The following is a 20,679-nucleotide window of genomic DNA, read 5'->3' as shown; positions in this document are numbered from 1 at the left end:
ATTTTATTCACATTTTCAAAATAATAGCTTATAGTTTGAGTGTTTATTATCCACCTGTAACTTTATTGTTTTTTGAAAGCATTATCCTGGTTAACCTTTACAATAACTCTGAAATAGACACAATCATTAGTTCAATTTTATATAGATTGAAAAAGGCTCAGAGAAATCAAGTAACTGGTTCAAAGCCATATAATGGTAAGTTTTAGAGCTAAGATTTGAACACAGACATTTGCACTATATGCAGCCACCCATTTACTTACTGATAGGCTCTATTATCATTGAGGACCTAGGCCTGAGATACAGAGAGCAAACATTACCGTTTTTAGGGCTTGAATAAAATGGTGGTTTTGCTGTTAGTCATATAGAACAGTAGGCCAAATCAAAAGTTCCCAGGTCAGGAGAGGTGTTTTAAATGTCTGAAGTACTTAGTAGTGTTAATGCGAAGTTCCTGCCACAGTGGTTTTGCTCAATTAATGGAGCTATAATTACTATTTTTTTTTTAAAAATAACAATGAAAATAGAGAAGTATTGAATGCAATATATTATGTAAAAAATAAAAAGCATGTCTTGTTTGGGTTGCTCTGCTGGTTGGAACACCTTCACATGCACCAAAAGTTGCAGATTCCATTCCTGGTCAGGGCACACATGGGAAGCAAGCAATCAATGTCCTTCTCTCTCAAAATAAAAAGAGAGAGAAAAATAAAAGGCATTATTTCCTAAGGCTTTAGAAAAGATGAGAGAAAGCAAAGCCTGACTGGAATGTTCAGGGTTCTTTTTATTGGTATGTTTTTGGTGATTTTCGCTGACAGTGAGAGGTGTAAAAAAATAGATTTTACTGATACTACTCTGGGAGTCTCTCTAAATAGAAATGCTCAGCACTCAGCAGTGAGAAGTCCCAGGTGTCAGGGTCATGGGGTCTTGGGCTACAGATGGTTGACTCATTGCAGCTTCACAAATATTCCTAATGGACCCATTCTAAAATGACAGTGAATATGCTCTGGGGCATATATACTATTCACACCGATTGCTTTACCTGAATGGAGTAAATGCTTCCTTTCAATGGACTGGATTTCATGAAAAATAAAAATATTTTGAGGACCCACACAGGGAAAAATAAGCATCTTTTCTCCTTTTTCTTTTTGAAAATAGGTTTTAGAAAAAGTAGGTTTTAGAAAATTTGTATTAAGTGCTATTTATGTGCCAGGCTTCATTCTGTAGTGATATTAATAAAGCACAGACGCTATCGCTGTCATAAATAAAAGCTCCCCATTTGTCTCAAGCCCCTCTTACTATACCTACAGGCTGCCTACAAACTGAAATTCACACCATTACGATTCACCAATCATTTTAATGAACACTTATTGATTATCAGTTCTATATGGGACTCAGGTAAATGCTGAAGTACAGATAAGAATATGGCATTGCTCTGTGCTCACAGAGTTCACAGTCTGAAGAATCATGCATGTACAATTAGTGACATTACAAAATGCTCATTATTGTACTGATAGTGTGAACTAAGTGTGGTGATGCAAGAGCAGGCACCAAAGTCACTCTGTCTGGGAAAGTTAAAGGAAGAAAATGTCACATTTCAGCAGAAATATGAAAGATAAGTGAATATGTATTAGTTGGGAATAACAAAGAAGGAACATTAAAATAAACAGAAAAAAGACATGTGGATGTTAATAAATATCTCTATCTGGATGTAAAGGGCAATTTTATGGCCTACCAAAGGATAAAATGATCAGAAGGAATAGATTGGGAGTGTTTGAATATTTATTGAGTGTTGCTTATATGTCAGACACTATGCTAAATGTTTTGCAACTATATAAAACAGAAATTATTGTCATTTCTTATAGCAATGATTGTGAATTGCTCACCAAATATTCATCTGTTTCTCTACATTATCTAGCTTCTAGTCTCCTTTTCAGTAGATTATGGCCATGAGGCTGGGTTTTGGCCAATGGGATATGGGTTAAAAATATGTAAGCTGGCCCTGGCTGGTGTAGCTCAGTGGATTGAGCACAAGCCTGCGAACCAGAGGATCGCAGTTCGATTCCAAGTCAGGGCACATACCTGGGTTGCAGGCCAGTTCCCTGCAGGCAATTTCCCAGCAGGGGATGCACAAGAGGCAACCATACATTGATGTTTCTATCCCTCTCTCCTTCCCCTCTAAAGATAAATAAATCAATAAAATATAAAAAAAATATGTAATCTACTTCCTGTACTAATTAGATCCTTCAGTCCTCTCTTACCCTTCTATATCACCTTAGAGACCAAGTGTTTAAGACGGTATTAGTTACAAGATCAAGGAAAATATTATTATCTATCTTGTTTGTGATATGAGCAAGAAATAAAATTTTATTATGTGCAACCTCTAAGATTAAAGAGTTAACTTATTACCACAGCATAGGATATTCCAGGGGTCACTAAACTACACCCAGTGGGTAAAAAATGGTCTGCCACCTGTTTTTTTAAATTAAGTGATTTAAACAGAATCACACCGAAGCATTTATATATTGCCCCTATAAATACTTTCATGCTACAATTGCAGAGTTGAATTGTTGCTACAGAAACAAAACAAACAAAAAAAACTTTGTTAACTTCTGCCTGGTTTATGAGCAAGGCAAAACCCCCCACAACTTTTCAGTAGTGCTGTTGGGATTCACCCCAAAGCAGCAGAATATATGTGCTTCTCAAATGCACATGGAATATCTTCTAGGATGAACCCAGTTATGTCTTTGATGTTATTCATTGTTTTTTGCTTTTGTTCTTATTTGTTCTTTGACTTCCACTGGATTCTGTACTTCAGTTATTACAGTTCTTCTCTCCATTTACACACCACATACCATATATTGATAAATTGACAATCCATTCTGTAATCACTTTTCTGGCTCAACACTGGCATATCTTTGAGGAATAACTTATATTATTTGTCTATTAATAGGTGAATTCTCCAACTACTCCTGTACTAGTCCAGAGGGAATGGCAATGAGTAAAGGAAGACTCCAAGGACTTACCTTGGCTTGTGCAACTGAATGGAAGCAGGATGAATATTTTGAGAACTGTTGCAAGGATGAGGCACAAGGACTGGAATGGAAGAAAATTTTAGTACTGGATATGTTGAGTTTAAGGTATCCCTGGAAAATCCACATGGAAATGTTCCATAAGTGTGAAGGTTAGGAAAAAGGTTTGGGTTACAGATATAGTCAATGAATTATACTAAATCATCTATCCTCTTTCTCTTAAATCTTATTATGATTAATGTTAGAAATAGAAGATGGATTGCCAAAGTCAGGGTTCAGTCTGAAACCAGGCTTGTATTCATTCTGTGATTATATAAAAACAAAGTTAATGAAGACAGATGGGACAATATCTGTGATATTGACCTTTTAAGTAACATACCTGCTTCTCCCTATAAAGCAGGACCAGACTGCTTTATGTTTCCAGCAGACATGGAACTCTATTTGGGACTAGGGAACTTCCTCTCAGAAAAGAAAACAAATCTTTATTTATTTATTTTACCAAGATTTTATAGAAACTAGTAGCTGGCTCAGTATCTCAAGGCCATTTCCCCCCTGAGAGGAACAGTGATATGAGTTATTCAGTATGCCACAGGAAGGCCATAAATTATTCCAACATTATGCAGTTGAACCATAGTTGAATCTAGAATTGCCAATGCAGTTTAGTGATTAATCCCTAAGATGTGAACTAATTGAGCTTTTTCTCCTCTTTTTAGGATGGTTTGTGGACCAAGTAGCTGAGTTCAAACTTGATTCTGTCAAAAATATTTGATTTTAGAGGTCTGAGATGGTGGCAAGGTAGGTGGGAGTTGAACCCACTTGCCAGTATACCCAACTGGAACACCTAGCTGATCTGAAAAACAGAGTGAACAGCCAATGGAATTCCATCTAATATGAAGTTTGGAAGCCAAAATTGTAGAGGATGTTGAAACACAGATGGTAAGGCAATTGCATTGGGAAGGTAAGATCTCTGGGACTTGCCCGGGGATGAAAGCTACTGAAATCTTCTGACTGGTGCATGGCATCGAGGTTGCCGGCTGCCTTGGGAGCTTTGGAGGAGAGCCAGATCCACAGCTCCCTCCCCTACCAAAACAGGGAAGGCAGCTGCACACCAGGAGAGACCCAGATGCTTGAAATCACTGAGGAGGATAAAATAGTGGGAGATGCACCAAAGCAGTGTTCCCCTACTGGGACTGTTGGCACTGGATAGGTCATTACCAGAGGAATTAAGGATCTGGGTGATACCTGGAGAAGGGAGAGTCATTGGGCCATGATGGACCCTGATCCAGATAGTCTTTGGATTGGTCATTTGGGCTGTGTAAAAACCTAGGAGCTTGTTAAAAACTGCAGGTCTAACAAGAAGAATTTACTTTAAAAAAAGGCTCTCAGCTGCTAATTAAGGAACCATCCTGCAGTGGGGAAGAGGGATGTGATTTGATCCTAATAAGGGTACCTCATGGACTGGTCAAAGTGGGGCAGCAGGGGCTCAAAGGGGATACCAGGCCCCAGAGTTCCTTAACTTAATAGGGGAACTAAACTTCCACGAAAGGTCTTTGACCCAGGCCAACAAAGAGGGAGGAGGTTGAGTGTGAGTTGCCCCTCATCATGGAATCTCACAGGTGGAAAACATTTTTAACTAGTTTAAATAAAAAACTAGTAAAATAGTTTTTTAGTTTTCTCCTGCATCTGTTTAGTTTTCTTCATTTTGTTTGTTCAATGGCATTGCTTGACTAGCTTTCCTTGTTCTGTCTTTTATATTGCATTTTAATTTTTCTTCTTTTACTTCCATCATATTCTAATAACACCCCACTTTTGGTCTTTTACTTTTTATTTGTTTATTCAGATCATATATTTCTTGTAATATTGTTGTTCATCCAGTATTATTTCAAGTAACTGTTGTTCCATATTTTTATAAATACTACACAGTAACCCCCCCCCCCAGTCTTGGCCCATCTCACTATCTTCCAGAGCTTTATTACTGTTGTGGTTAACTTTATTCCCTCACACACTATGCCTAGTTTCTATCCTTTATTCACACTATCTCACCACCTAACTGCACAAGTGCTCTGCTTTCTGGTTTCAGCTTACATTTCTTCTCCCCTCTAATAAGAGTCTTATCTCTTTTGCACATTTGCACATTTATAAAAAGTAGCTAGTTGGTATAAAAATCATGGTTATCACTGTGCTTCTCAAAAGGGTCTCCTATCTGTTCTATATCCATTTTTACTTTGAATCCCATAGAACACTCTCTCACTGTCTTAAACTGTTTTTTCCTTCACCTGGCCAATGATTGCATGCAAGATAAAGTGGGAGTTGTGAACACCAGTAAACCTGCTGGAAGAGAGAACCTGCCAGCAAAGGAACCACCAACAGGTAAAACCCAAGTACAACAAGAGAGTCCACACATACAGAAGAAAGGGAAACAATAAAACATCTGCACAAGGAGATCAAAGAGACCACATCACTGAATCTCATAGAAATACTACCATAGAAGATTACCCTACAAAGACAGTTAGCAAAGCAGAGCATCAGGAAGAGTAGAAGCAAACAAAAAGGGTCACCTAAAATGGAGAGACGAAGGAAAAAAACATGCAATCAAAAGGAATGGAAGACTTCCCACTAAAAGAGCTAAATGAAATGGAGGCAAGCAAACTATCAGATATAATATTCAAAAGAATGGTAATAAGGATGGTCAAGGAACTCATAGACAACTACAAAGAACTGAGTGAGAACTACAACAGTTTGAAAAAAGAAATTGAAACTATAAACAAGAACCAGGAAGAAACACAGAATACAATTTTTGAAATAAAACACACTAGAAAAAATTACAAGCAGGTTGGATGAAGAAGAGGACCTAATTAGTGAGCTGGAAGACAAGGTAGAAAGAAACACTCAGGTAGAGCAGCTGCATGAGAAAAGATTTAAAAATATGAAGATAGCTTAAGAGAACTCCAAGAAAATATGAAACACAATGACATTCGGATCATAGGAATACCAGAAGGAGAATAAAGGGAGCAGGAGATAGAAGTCTTTGAAAAAAAATAATGACAGAAAAATTTCCAAACTTGGAGAGGGGAATAGCAATAGAATTTCAGGAAGCACAGAGACTCCCAATCAAGATGAACCCAAAGAAGCCTAGTCTAAGACACATCATAATTAAAATGCCAAGTTTAAAAGACAAGGAGAGAATATTGAAAACAGCAAGGGAGAAACCAGAAGTAACATATAAGGGAGCTCTGACAAGATTAGCAATTGATTTCTCAACAGGCACAATTTAGGCCAGGAAAGAATGGCAAGAAATATTCCAAGTAATGAAAAGGAAAGGCCTGCAACCAAGATGACTCTACCCAGTGAAGTTATCAATTAAAATGGAAGGTTAAATAAAGAATTTCCCAGACAAAAGAAGGCTGAAAGAATACACCTCCACCAAACCAACACTGCAAGATATGCTGAAGGGACTGTTCAAGAAAAGGAAGGAAAAGAGTTAGAGAGAGAGGAACACAGGTACAAAGTGGAAAATGAACAAGTACCTTATTCATTATTACAATGATAACCTTAAACGTAAATGGATTAAATGCTTCAATCAAAAGACATAGGGTAGCTGAGTGGATAAGAAAACATGGTTTGCACATATGCTGCCTACAAGAGACCAACCTCGCTTAAAAAAAAAAGGACCTCCAGCCAAGATAGAGGCATAGGTAGATACACAGTGCCTCCTTGCACAACAAAAAGGAACACAACAAATTTAAAAACAAAAAGCAACCAGAACTGCCAGAAAATTGAACTATATGTAAGTCAGACAACCAAGAGATAAAGAAACATTCATCCAGACTGGTAAAGAGGGGTGGAGATGGGCAAACGAGGTGGAGAGGACCCAAAGCTAGGCAGCAGCTGGAGGACTGGGGTGGTCAAGGTGGCAGTTTATGAACCAGGCAACATAGTGGCTGACAGTCCAGGAGGTCCCACATTTGCATATGGATAAACCAGAAGGAACATCTGGGAAGCGAAACAGACCCCTCAACCCAGGGTTCCAGTGAGGTGAGATAAAGACCCAAAATATCTTATTGAAAAAATCCTGTGGGAGTTGAAGTGGTGGAAGAAACTCCCAGCCTCACAGGAAAGTTCGTTGGAGAGACACACAGGGTCCTAGAACAACACACAAACCCAACTACCTGGGACTCGGCACCAGAAGAGCTCAATTTGCTTAGGGATAGCTGAGGAAGTGACTGAAAGCTGGCCAAGAGCCCAGCAAGAGGTATTGTTCCCTTTTGGTTCCCTCCCCACAGAGTTCCACCACACACTAGCATTGGTGGCCCTGTCCTGGGGAATACCTGAGGCTCCACCATTACTGGATAACAGGCATGCCAAGACAAAAAATGACCAAAATGAAAGAACAGATCAAAGCTCCAGAAAAAAATACAACTAAATGATGAAGAGACCACTAACCTATCAGATACAGAGTTCAAAACACTGATAATCAAGATGCTCATGGAACTGGTTCAGTATGGTCATAAAATAGAGAAAAAAGTGAAGGCTATGAAAATGAAATAAAGAAAAATGTACAGGAAGCCAACAGTGATGGGAAGGAAAGCGGGGCTCAAATCAATGGTTTTTACCACAAAGAAGAAATAAACATTCCACCTGAACAGAATGAAAAAACAAGAATTCAAAAATATGAGGAGAAGATTAGGAACCTACTGGACCTTTAAATGCTCCAATATCCAAATCATAGGGGTACCAGAAAAAGAAGAACAAGAACAAGAAATTGAAAACTTATTTGAAAAAAACAATGAAAGGGGAACTTTCCCAATCTGGCAAACGAAATAGACTTCCCGAAATTCCAAGAAGCTCAGAAAGTCCCAAAAGAGGTGGACCCAAGGAAGCACACACCAAAGCACATTCTAATTACATTACCAAAGATTAAAGATAAGGAGGGAATTTTAAAAGCAGCAAGAGAAAAGGAGAGAGTTACATAAAAAGGAGTTCCCATTAGGCTACCAGTTGATTTCTCAAAAGAAACCTTGCAGGCAAGAAGGGGCTGGAAAGAAGTATTTGAAGTCATGAAAGGCAAGGACCTACATCCAAGATTGCTCTATCCAGCAAAGCTATCATTTAGGATGGAAGGGCAGATAATGTGCTTCCCCTATGATGTCAAGTTAAAGGAGTTAATCATCATTGAGCCCTTATTATATGAAATGTTAAAGAGACTTATTTAAGAAAAAAGGTAAAAAATATTAACAGTAAAATGACAACAAACTCACAGCTATTAACAAAGACAAAAACAAAAGACAAAAACAAAAACAAACTAAGAAAATAACTAGAGCAGGAACAGAATCACAGAAATGTACATCACATGGAGGGTTGTCAGCAGGGAGGGGAAAGAGTGAGAATGGGGGAAAACATACAAGGAATAAGAGGCATAAATAATAGGTACAGAATAGACAGGGAAGAGGTTAAGAATAGTATAGGAAATGAAGAAGCCAAATAACTTATATGTACAATTAATGGGCATGAACTAAAGGGGGCATGGAATGCGGGTAGGACTGGGTGTGCAGGGTGGAGGGGTATAAAAAGGGAAAATGGGATAACTCTAATAGCATAACCAATAAAATATATTTAAAAAAACCAAAAAAGTACAAAAATAAAGAGAATAAAGACATACACACTAAAAGTGAATGGTTGGAATATAATATTCCAAGCAAATGGACAGGAAAAAAAGCTGGATTGGCAATACTTATATCAGATAAAATAAGCTTCAAAAGAAAAGCCATAAAAAGAGACACTGAAGCACACTTCATAATACCCAAGGGAAGAACCCATCAAGAAGAAATAAACATTATCTATGTATATGCACCCAACAAAGAAACACCCAAATAACAAGGAAAATCTTGGAAGACTTCAAGAAAGATATGGACAGCAACATACTTATATAGGAGATTTTAACACACCACTGTCTAAAATGGATATATCTTCCAAACAAAGATATTGTGACATTGAACAGTGTCCTAGATCAAATGCACTGAACAGGTACATATATAAACATTCATCCCCCCCAAAGCAAAGTATACATTATTTTCAAATGAACATGGGGCATTTTCAAAGATAGACCACATAATAGAACACAAAACCAACCTCAACAAATTCAAGAAAATTGAAATCATATCTAGCATTTACTCCAACCACAAGGAACTGAAACTATACACCAAACTCAAGAAAAACTCAAAAGCACTCAAATTCAAGGACATTGAATAGACGGTATTAACAATGAATGGTTTAATAATGAGATCAAGGAAGAAATCAAAATTTTTCTGGAAACAAATGAAAAAGAACAGAAAAAAGTTCAAAACTTGTGTGATACAGCTAAGGCAGTCCTGAGAAGGAAGTTGATAGTCATACAGGCCTACCTAAAAAAGAGAGAAACATTTCAAATAAACACCCTAACCCTACATCTACAAGAACTGTAGGAACCACGACAAACAAACCCCAGAGAGAGTAGAAGGAAGGGAATAATCAAGATCAGAGCAGAATTAAATGACATAGAGACTAAAAGAACAATTCAAAGGATCAATAAATCCAGGAGCTGGTTCTTTGAAAAAATAAACAAAATCGGCAAATTTTTACCCAGACTAATCAAGAAAACGGGAGAGAACACAAATCAATAAAATCAGAAATGAAAGAGGAGATATTACAATTAATACCACAGAAACACAAATGACTGTAAGAAATTACTATGAAGAATTGTATGCCAAGATCTTTGAAAACCTAGATGAAATGGACAAATTTCTAGAAAAATATAATCTTACAAATCTGAATGAAGAAGAGGCAGGGAGCATGAACAGACTGATAACAGCAGATGAAATTGAAGCAGTAATCAAGGAACTCCCATCACACAGAAGCCCTGAACCAGATGGTTTCACAGGAAAATTTTACAAAGCATTTGAGGAAGAACTAACCCCTATCCTTCACAGTCTATTCCAAAATCCCAAAGAAGAGGGAAGACTCCCCAACTATTTTTATGGGCTACCATCATCCTAATCCCAAAACCAGACAAAGGCACAGCAAAGAAAGAAAACCACAAGCAATATTGCTGATGAACATAGACACTAAAATCCTAGACAAAGTACTGGCAAACTGCATCCAGCAATCAAAAAGATCACAAACCATGCTCAAGAGGGATTCATTTCAGAGATGCAAGGATGGTATAATATTTGCAAATCAATAAACATAACAAACACATCAGATAAACAAAAAAGAAAAATCACACGATCATCTCAATAGATGTGGAAAACACATTTTATAAGTTATAGCACCCATTTATGATAAAAATGCTCAATAAAGCAGGAATAGAGGGAGCATACCTCACCATAATAAAGGCCAGATACCTACAGCCTACATCATACTAAATAGGTAAAAAGCAAAATCTTTCCCTTTATGATCAGGAACAAGACAAGGATGTTCACTTTCACCACTTCTATTTAACATAGTATTGGAAGTCCTAACCACAGCAATCAGACAAGAAAAAGAAATAAAAGGCACACAAACAGGAAAAGGGAAAGTAAGACTCTCATTGTTTGCAAATGACATGACAGTGTACATAGAAAAGTTTATAGACTCCACCAAAAAAATGCTCAACCTAAGAAGTGAATTTGGCAAAACAGCAGGATGCAAAGTCAATATTCAGGAATTAAAGACATTTTTGTATACCAACAACAAAATATCAGAAACAGAAATGAGGAAAAAAATTCATTTGTTATAGCAACAAGAAAAATAAAGTACTTAGGAATAAACTTAACTAAGGGGGTAAAATACCGGTACTCAGACAACTACATAACACTGAAGAAAAAATTAAGGAAGACACAAAAATGGATGCATATACCATATTCATGGATTGGAAGAAATAATATTATCAAAATGTTAACTTTGTCCATACTACCCAAAGCAATTTATAGATTCAATGCAACCCCTATTAAAATACCAATGACATATTTTACAGATATACAACACACATTTCAACAATTTATATGGAACCATAAACAATCCCAAATAGCTGTGGCTATTTTGAGAAAGAATAACAAAGTAGGAGGGATCACAATGCCTGATATAAAACTATATTACAAGGCCACTGCAATCTAAACAGTGTGGTACTTGCCTAAGAACAGACACATAGACCAGCCGAACACAATAGAGAGACCAGAAATAAATAGAAGTCTCTATGGTCAATTAATATTTGACAAATGGGACAGAAGTATAAAATAGAGTAAAACCAGCCTCTTCAACAAATGGTGTTGTGAGATCTGGACACGTACATGCAAAACTTGAGCACCAACTTACACCATACACCAAAATAAATTCAAGGTGGATAAAAGACTTAAATATAAATCGTGACACCATAAAGGTGCTAGAGGAGAATATAGGCAGGAAAATCTCAGATATTCCAAGCAGCAATATTTTCATCAATATGTCCCCTAGAGCAAGGGACATAAAGGAAAAAATAAACAAAAGGGACCTCATCTAAAAACAAACAAACAAACAAAAAACTTCTGCACAGCTAAAGAATAAAGCAGTAAAAAGAAAAGGGAACAAACCATATGGGAAAATATATTTTCCAGTGATACCATGGGCAAGGGTTTGAACTCCAAAATATTTAAAGTACTCACATGACTGCACTCTAGGAAGAGAAACAACCCAATTAAAAGTGGTCAAAAGACTTGAACAGGCATTTATCTAAGGAGGACATACAAAGGGCCCAGAGACATATGAAAAGATGCTTAGCATCACAAGTAGCCATCAGAGAGATGAAAATTAAAACCACAATGAGATACCACTCCACACTGATCAAAAGAGCCATCATAAACAAATAAAAAAACCACAAGTGCCAACAAAGCTGTGGCACTAGAACTGCCTTTTGACCCAGCAGTACCATTGTTGGGATTATGCTCTAAGGATCCTGAAACACTAATTCAAAAGAACTTATGCACCCCAATGTTCATAGCAGAACAATTTACTATAGCAAAATGCTGGAAGCAACCTAAGTTCCTATCAGCGAACAAGTGGATCAAAAAACAATGGTACATTTACACAATGAATACTATGCAGCAGATAAAATGAAGAAGCTCCTACCCTTCACAACAGATGGATAGAACTGAAAAGCACTGTGCTAAGTGCAATAAGCCAGGCAGTGAAAGAGAAATATCATATGATCTCATGTATAAGTGGAACCTAATCAATGAAAAACAAACAACCAAAATACAGCTAGAGGCATGGACACAAAGAACAAACTGGCAGTTAACAGAGGAGTGGAGAGAGGAATAATAGGGGCAGGGCTATCAAGGAGCATGTACAAAGGGCACACGGAAAAAGCCAAAGATGATAGGTTCAAGGGTGGGAAGCGAGGATATGTGGGGCAGGGGTGTTTGATGGGGTAAAAATGGAGACAACTGTAGTTGAACAACAATAAAATAATAAAATAAAATATGTGATCTTTTCAGTGCCCTACTCAGAAAAATCTCATTTAAGGAATGAATGAGAAAAATAACCAAAAAATCAAACTAAATATTGAAACCCAACAACAATTACAACAACGCAATTTGTTTTTTTCCTTCACAGGTTGCTACTTCTTATGGTACTGCCATACTTTAATTCATTAAAAATAAATGGTTTGAGGAAAAATACATGCCTGATATATTGACTTGTTCAAAAGCATCTCCTTTAAAATCTGATACATTGCACCAGAATTTATTTCACCCGCATGAGTCTTGTGCTGTCAAACAATGCTCTATGTGCAGAAGAATCTCATTGTTGGCTTAGCGCTCTGCTGTCACTATCTTGAAATTTTTTAATACGGGTCTCACATTTTAGTTTTTCAATGAGACAGCAAATTACACAGCTGGTTTTGTCTTATACTTGAGTTTGGTTTCTTATTGCCTGACCTTAGCTGTACCTGAATTCTTTAAATGTTCTCAGGGCAAAAAGTGCTGTGAAGATATGTCAAGAAATTTTGTGCTTCAATGCATATTGTAATAAGTGGATTTTTTTCTTTTAATAGGCTCACAAGTAGATATCTACATTGTTTCTGCACCTTTTAATTATGCGCTATGATGACATAGTGCTTGGTTAATTTCTGAGACTTTGATAGGAATAGTGGCTCAGGAAAGGTTTTCCAAACCTAGATATTCACATATGGATAGGTTTTTAGTACCTCTCAGTAATATGGGCCACAGAAATGCCAGAGATTCTGCATATATGGCTGATCTCTGTTGAACTTGTTTTAGGCAACATGGCTGAGTGTTTCTTCTTACATTTAGTCTCGTCTGAACATCCCTTAGTGATTCTTTTATCTCTCCCACATGCAGGCTACAATACCTTATTTGTATGAAGATTTGCAGTTAAGAATGAAAGAGGCATCATGGCCACCTTCAAGAGAATTTAAGCCAATGTGTTGCTTCATCTGTGATCCCTGCATACGAATTATTTCAGTGGAAGAAAAGGGTATTATCTGGTGAGTGGTTAAGGAGGTGGGCAGTAGGCTTCCTAGAGCACTCCTTAAAACAATATCTTTCTGCATGTGTCTGCTGCATCCATGAAAGACCATCTTGTATTACGTTAGTCTTGGTATTTGTGCAAATTTATGATTTTTCCCGACCATCCAAGCAAGCCATATGCACTGACAGCCTAGTGCCATCTGGGTTCTAAAATAACTTTATTGATCACCGTATTTTTTCTATCCTTAGCTCCTTTTATGAGTCCAATTTCCTGTTTTTCTTCTACTGACCTTTTGTAACCTTCTTTTGATGCCATAGATAGCCAAAACATAGGTATGGGGCAAACTAATGCTATAGATATTCATTGTGATTTGGCAAACTTTCTCCTTGGCGGTTGGTGACTCAGGCAGGAGAGATGCAAAATGTTCTGTCAGTGGAAGAATTGCTCCCTGCAATAAAGCATTAGTTTGAATCCCAAATTAAAATTAAAAGAAGGATGGACAGGAGGAGACCCATACTGGTTAATGATTTAGGCTGCTCATTAGGTACCAAAGAAGCACATTGTTTCATGCACATGCTCCAAAGCCTCTTTAATTGAAAATATGTGATGGGATCTAATGTAACATTTATCTTGCTGCAATTGACATAAGAGGAAGAGATGAGGGGTTTAAGGAATACTTAATTATTTATTTATTTAAAAAATATTTATTCACTTTTAGACAGAGGGGAAAAGAAGGAGAGAAATATCAAAGTATGGTTGCCCCAGTTGCCTCTCCCATGCCTCATACTAGGGACCTGGTCCACAACCCAGGCATGTGTCCTGGCTGGGAATCAAACTGGTGACAGTTCGGTTCACAGCCCGCACTCAATCCACTGAGCTATGCCAGCCAGGGCGGCATATTTTATTTAAAGACGGACTTTAAGAGGCTGTAGGAGTGATTGTCAGGTTGTCTGTCCATTGACTCATTAATGCCTGGAGAGAACATTTTTTTCATTAGCCAATTTGAATCCCAATATTGTCCAGGACATATAGTAAAGGATTTGTCCCTGCTTTATCCCCATATTCCTACCCCACACGCCTTCTCCCTGGCAGTTATTATCTCCATTAATAGACAAAAGTTAGTACTCAACACCTACTGGAAATATTCACTGCAGAATTGATCCAATACAGCACATACATTGAGGACTTGTGTATTAACAGACATATCTTTCCACCCCACATACAAATAAAGCATTTGTGTTTGTAAAAATCAGTGGTATTATGGGTGTAAAGATCTGGCATTAAAAAAGAAGCCACCAGGAGTGTGGGGGAAACATTCTGTTTAGTTTACTGTGTTTAGTCATGCATAGCTGACTATCTTTGGGAAAAATAATTGTGTATGCCAGCTACTTTTTTATGGGAGGAGATATTCTACTTAGGTTTTAGGTGGGCTTGGTGGGATTATTTGTAATAGAGAAAGAATTTGGGGAAATCTTTTCAGGTAAATTCTAGCTAGGGGTAGATATTTACATAAAAGTATCTCCTCATACAACCCAGCTATTGTGAAAGGACTTGACATCATTTTACATGAGAGTACTGTGATTTATTAGTTGGGTCTGGGCATGACAAGAGGAGGATTAATACATACACGAGGACAAACTATGTTCTGTTACCATCACGGGCCTAACAAACAAGTCCTGTCTTCTAAGAAGCAGAAATTTAGATAACAGTCAGTCTCTATCATGATCTCTGTGATGATCAGAAGTCCCCTACAATACTTGCTTACTTCTTGAAGTCAGACTTGGGAAAAATTTTTATTTGGCCATTCATTTTCTGAGTCATATACAGATATTAAAAACAGTCTCAGTGTAGTTGATTTGTTACTCTAGGCCAGGATACTCCTTGTTTCCTGTTTCCCAACTCCTATTAGTTTCTTCATATTTGTTGACATGTTTGCTCACTGTGGGTTGATTTCTCAAAAGCTTTAAGTTTGAATTAAAGTTTAAGTTTTGAATTTAAGTTTTAAATTCAAAAAGGAATTGAAAAAATATAGAGAGATGTCTCATGTACTTTTCCCCAGTTTCCTCCACTTGTGGATTGATTTTGTCCAAGATCTCTTAGCTGCTTCATTCCCTCAACACACACCGCGCAGGGCATTTGGGAACACATATGACATAGGGCATGCCAAGATATAATTACATGAATAATTGGCTAATATTTTATTATAGAACATGCTGCATATCTTTGTCATCTTATTATTTCATTTCATAAAGAAGTAGCAATAAATGAAACAGATAACACACAAAAATAAAAGAACCTTCTTGAACATGAACATTTTGAAAGATGATTGTGTTCCATGAAAGCTTGACTTATATATCATATGAGTGGCTTACACATTATTGAAACTTTTATCCATGGCATAACTAAAATTATTTTTGAAACTCAGGATAATACAGACTCATAAATTAGAAAATACTGTTAATGTACCCTCGCATTTTCCTGCAATACAAGATTCTTCCCTTGGCCACAGTTTTAGTGTTTTCAAAATTTCTTTTTTATTAAAGATTTTATGTATTTATTTTTAGACAGAGAGGAAAGGAAGAAGAGAAGGAGAGAAACATCAATGTGTCTTTGCCTTTCATGTGTTCTCCACCAAGAACCTGGCCCATAACCCAGGCATGTGCCCTGACTGGGAATCGAACCGGCAACCCTTTGGTTCACAGGCCAGTGCTCAATCCACTGAATCACATCAGCCAGGGCTCGAATTTCTTATTTATGTTTATGAATCTCTCCTCTAAAGCCGTACTGTAGAGCTTGACAGTCAAGATCATTCTCCTCATTTATTTAATTAATTTATGACTATCACCTACTCAACTCCCGTAGTCCTTGTTTTTCTAGATTGAATAGGGTTCATCTAATTCATCAGTCTTTGTGAATAGACTCTTTCTTGGTTAGTTTAGCTTTATCTCTCTAGGTCTACTCCAGCGAATTTAAACCACCTCTGCTTCCAGAAATAAATGTACATTTGCTCTTTGGCTCCAAATCTGTAGGTGGAGAAATGTTTCTGAGTATGATCAGAAGTGTGTGTGTGTGTGTGTGTGTGTGTGTGCGAGAAGACACTTATGTTCATGTGGAGACCTGTGTTACCATTTAAATAAAACATGCTGATTTCTCAGAAGAATATTTTTAAAAATGCTTTGTACTTTCTGCTATTCTGCTGGAAAACACATTATTTCATTGGAATAATTCAAATACATAAAAAATTAGTGTACATGTTTAATTTTCACTCATGCTTTTGAAAGGATGCATAGATTTGTATTTATTGCAAATTCAAAAGGCTTTGCATAAGTATAAACACATACATAGGTAAATCAGTCATTCAGTGGTAGGCATTACTTCCTGTAATTCCATAATATCAAATACTGATGAGATGAGGCAAAAATGTGCAGAGTATATTTTCTCTTAAATTTTATTATGGACATACCTGCCAAATAAAACATAATGAAGAGGAAATTTTTTGCTAGTTTGTGGTTATTTAAGGCTTATTTGGACTTTGTGTAAAGCTTCTTAATAAAAATAAAAGGAAAGAAAATAAGATAGAAATAATTTATTAATGAGGATGGTTAGAAACAAATGATAAGATCTTTCTACATTTTTTAAATCTCCTTTACTAACAAATGTTCCTGAGAGATCTCCATTTACCTCTGCAGTTTTCAAGGTTGAGTATGTAGGGAGATTGCCTCCACACTTACCTGCACCAGTATTCCTTTGGCGAGCAGCTGTCTTCTCATCAAGAATGAAAAATAATAATTTGTAGGTCTGGAGTTTAAATTTGGAATTGATGTTTTCCAGTATGCAAACTTTGCATAAATGAGAATCCCTTTGATGCTCTTGAAGTCTTATCATTCTACAGTCCAGTTCCTTCATATCCAAGCTTCTGGCCCTCAGGCATAATTAATTTCTTCCTCTTTGATTGCAGATGACATGATAGTGTACATGGAAAATCCTATAGACTTTACCCAAAAAATGCTCAAACTAATAAATAAATTTGGCAAAACAGTGGGTTACAAAGTCAATATCCAGAAAACGAAGGCATTTTTGTATACTAACAATGAATCAGCAGAAGCAGAAATCAAGAAAAAAATCCCATTTGATATAGCAAAAACAAAAATAAATTACCTAGGAATAAACCTAACCAAGGAGGTAAAAGACCTGTATGCAGAAATCTACACAACACTGAAGAAAGAAATCAAGAGAGAAACAACCAAATGGAAACATATACCGTTTTCATGGATTGGAAGAATTGACATCATCAAAATGTCCATACTACCCAAAGCAATTTACAGATTCAATGCAGTACCTATTAAAGTAGCAATGGCATATTTCACAGACATAGAACACTTCAAAAATTTTATGGAACCATAAATGACCCAGAATAGCAGCTGCAATGTTGAGAAAAAAGAACAAAGTAGGAGGGATCACAATACCTGATATCAAAATGTAGTACAAGGCCACAGTAATCAAAACAGCCTGGTACTGGCATAAAAACAGACACATAGACCAATGGAACAGAACAGAGAACTCAGAAATAAACCCAACATTCTATAGTCAATTAATATTCGACACAGGGGGCAGTAACATAAAATGGGGTAAAGATAGCCTCTTCAACAAATGGTGTTGGGAGAACTGGACGGCTACATGGAAAAAAAAATGAAACTAGAGCACCAACTTAGACCATACACCAAAATAAATTCAAGGTGGATAAAAGACTTGAATATAAGCCTTGACACCATTAGAGTCCTAGAGGACAACATTGGCAGGAAAGTATCAGATATTTCACACAGCAACATTTTTACTGATACGTCCCCTAGAGTAAGAAATATAAAGGAAGGGAAAAACAAATGGGATCTCATCCAAATAAAAAGTTTCTGCGCGGCTAAAGAAAACAGCATGAAAATAAAAAGACAACCAACTGTATGGGAATACGTATTTGCGAATGATACCTCAGACTAATGTTTAATCTCCAAAATATACAAAGAACTCATATGACTTCACTCTAAGAAGACAACTAACCCAATTAAAAAATGGGGAAAGGACTTGAACAGACACTTCTCCAAGGAGGACATACAGAGGATCCAGAGACACATGAAGAGATGCTCAATATCGCTTGCTATCAGAGAGATGCAAATTAAAACCACAATGAGATACCACTTTACACCGGTGAGAATGGCTATCATAAACAAAGCAATAAACAACGAATGTTGGAGAGGGTGTGGGGAAAAGGGGACTCTGGTCCACTGTTGGTGGGATTGCAGACTGGTACAACCATTATGGAAAACAGTATGGAATTTTCTCAGAAAACTAAAATTGGACCTGCCTTTTGACCCAGCAATTCCACTGCTGGGATTGTATCCTAAAAACTCTAAAACACCTATCCCAAAGAACGTATGCACCCCAATGTTCATAGCACAATTTACAATAGCCAAGAGTTGGAAGCAACCTAGGTGCCTGTCAGTTTTTTGAATGGATCAAAAAACTATGGTACATATATACACAATGGAATTTTATGCTGCAGAAAGAAAGAAGGAGCTCCTACCTTTTGCAACGTCATGGATGGAACTGGAAAGCATTATGCTGAGTGAAATAAGCCAGGTGTTGAAGGACAAATACCATATGATCTCACCCTTAACAGGAAGCTAAACAGCAAAACAAACAAGCAAGCAAAATATAACCAAAGACACTGAAATAGAGAACAGGGGGACAGTGACTAGAGCGGAGAGGGGAGGGAATTTCAGGGAAAATAGGGGAGGGATTTACAGGAACAAATATAAAGTATACATGGACAACAACTGAGAAGGTTGGAAATGGGAGGGAGTGGGGAGCACAGGGGGTGGGGTGGGATGGGAGTAATTGAAAACTGTACTTGAAAAATAATTAAATAAATTTTAAAAATTTCTTCCTCCCTGAATCTCTTTCACCTTTCTCTCCTTTAATAGTTTCCTGACTATGGTTTATTAGAGTAATAAGTAACTACAAACAGTTATTTAGTTCATTTGGTATCCACAAAGAACTAGTTCTGAATGGAGGCAAAAGCACATCAGGAAGAATCTGGTGAGACTTCCTGGAAGGAAAGTTTAGAATCCTTAGTTCAGGGCTCTGGTTCAGTACATGGTAGATCCTTAACTTATTGGAAAACTGGCTATTTAGTTTCAGACATAATGCTTTTAGAATAATGTGATGGGATTATAGATATTCTTAAACTGTAAGAGACCCTAGAGACTAAACAATCACTTTGGCATAGACTTTCAGAGTTGGAAAATATCTTAAATGTCATCCAGTGCACATTACCCAACTAATGTTTGAGTTCCTCTATAAATTCCCCGTCAAGAGGTTATCAAGCTCTTGCTTAAATACCTTTAGTGATAGGGAGCTTACTACCTCATGAATTTGTCTACACCTTCTTTGGTTAGTCTTTGTTTATCCTTATAAGTTTGCTTACACTGATTCAAAATCTGTTCTATAGATTTCATTTATTATTTTTAGTTCTACTCTCTTGAGGATACACAGAACACTCTGTTCTCTTATCTTCATAATTGTTATCTATTTGATGACACCTTTCATCTTTTTCTTGAGTCACCCTCTCTTTAAGCTCTATGTTTCTTATATTATTTTATGTCTCTATTATACTGTTGTTATTCCATTTGAAAAGCTTAAGGCCTGACATTCCATTCTATAACAAGGAAAAGGGAAAAATACTATCCAAAATGAAAAGGTTAAGAAAATACATTTAAGTATCAGTATACACAGTTATATATATAAATAAAAATGTGACCAGCAGGGATTTTGGGGGATGATGATAGCAGGAGGTTAGTAGGGAGAAAGTGGAGGAGTAGAATAAACTATATATTGACAGAGAGTTACTCTATTATTTTTATAGTTATAAGTCAAGAAAGAGATATATAAGCACCCATTTTGTGTTATGGTGATAACCAGTAGGAAGCCCTCAAAGAGAAATGATTAAAAGTACTGACTACTCTGAAACTGAGACTATGGGTGAGAGAGGGAGTTCTTTTTTCCTTTTTCACTCTTCTGTGTTGTTTAAATCTTTATTACTATAATCACAGACAGTTCCTTGGTACCTTACATGTAATTCAGAAACCCCAATATATCTGAGATAGAAAAGTATTTTCCTAACATT

The sequence above is a fragment of the Sturnira hondurensis genome, unplaced genomic scaffold (genome assembly GCF_014824575.4).
Source record: "Sturnira hondurensis isolate 20B ecotype Veracruz unplaced genomic scaffold, ASM1482457v3 Scaffold0019970, whole genome shotgun sequence".
Classification (NCBI taxonomy): Eukaryota; Metazoa; Chordata; class Mammalia; order Chiroptera; family Phyllostomidae; genus Sturnira; species Sturnira hondurensis.
Note: the sequence above shows the minus strand (reverse complement) of the source record.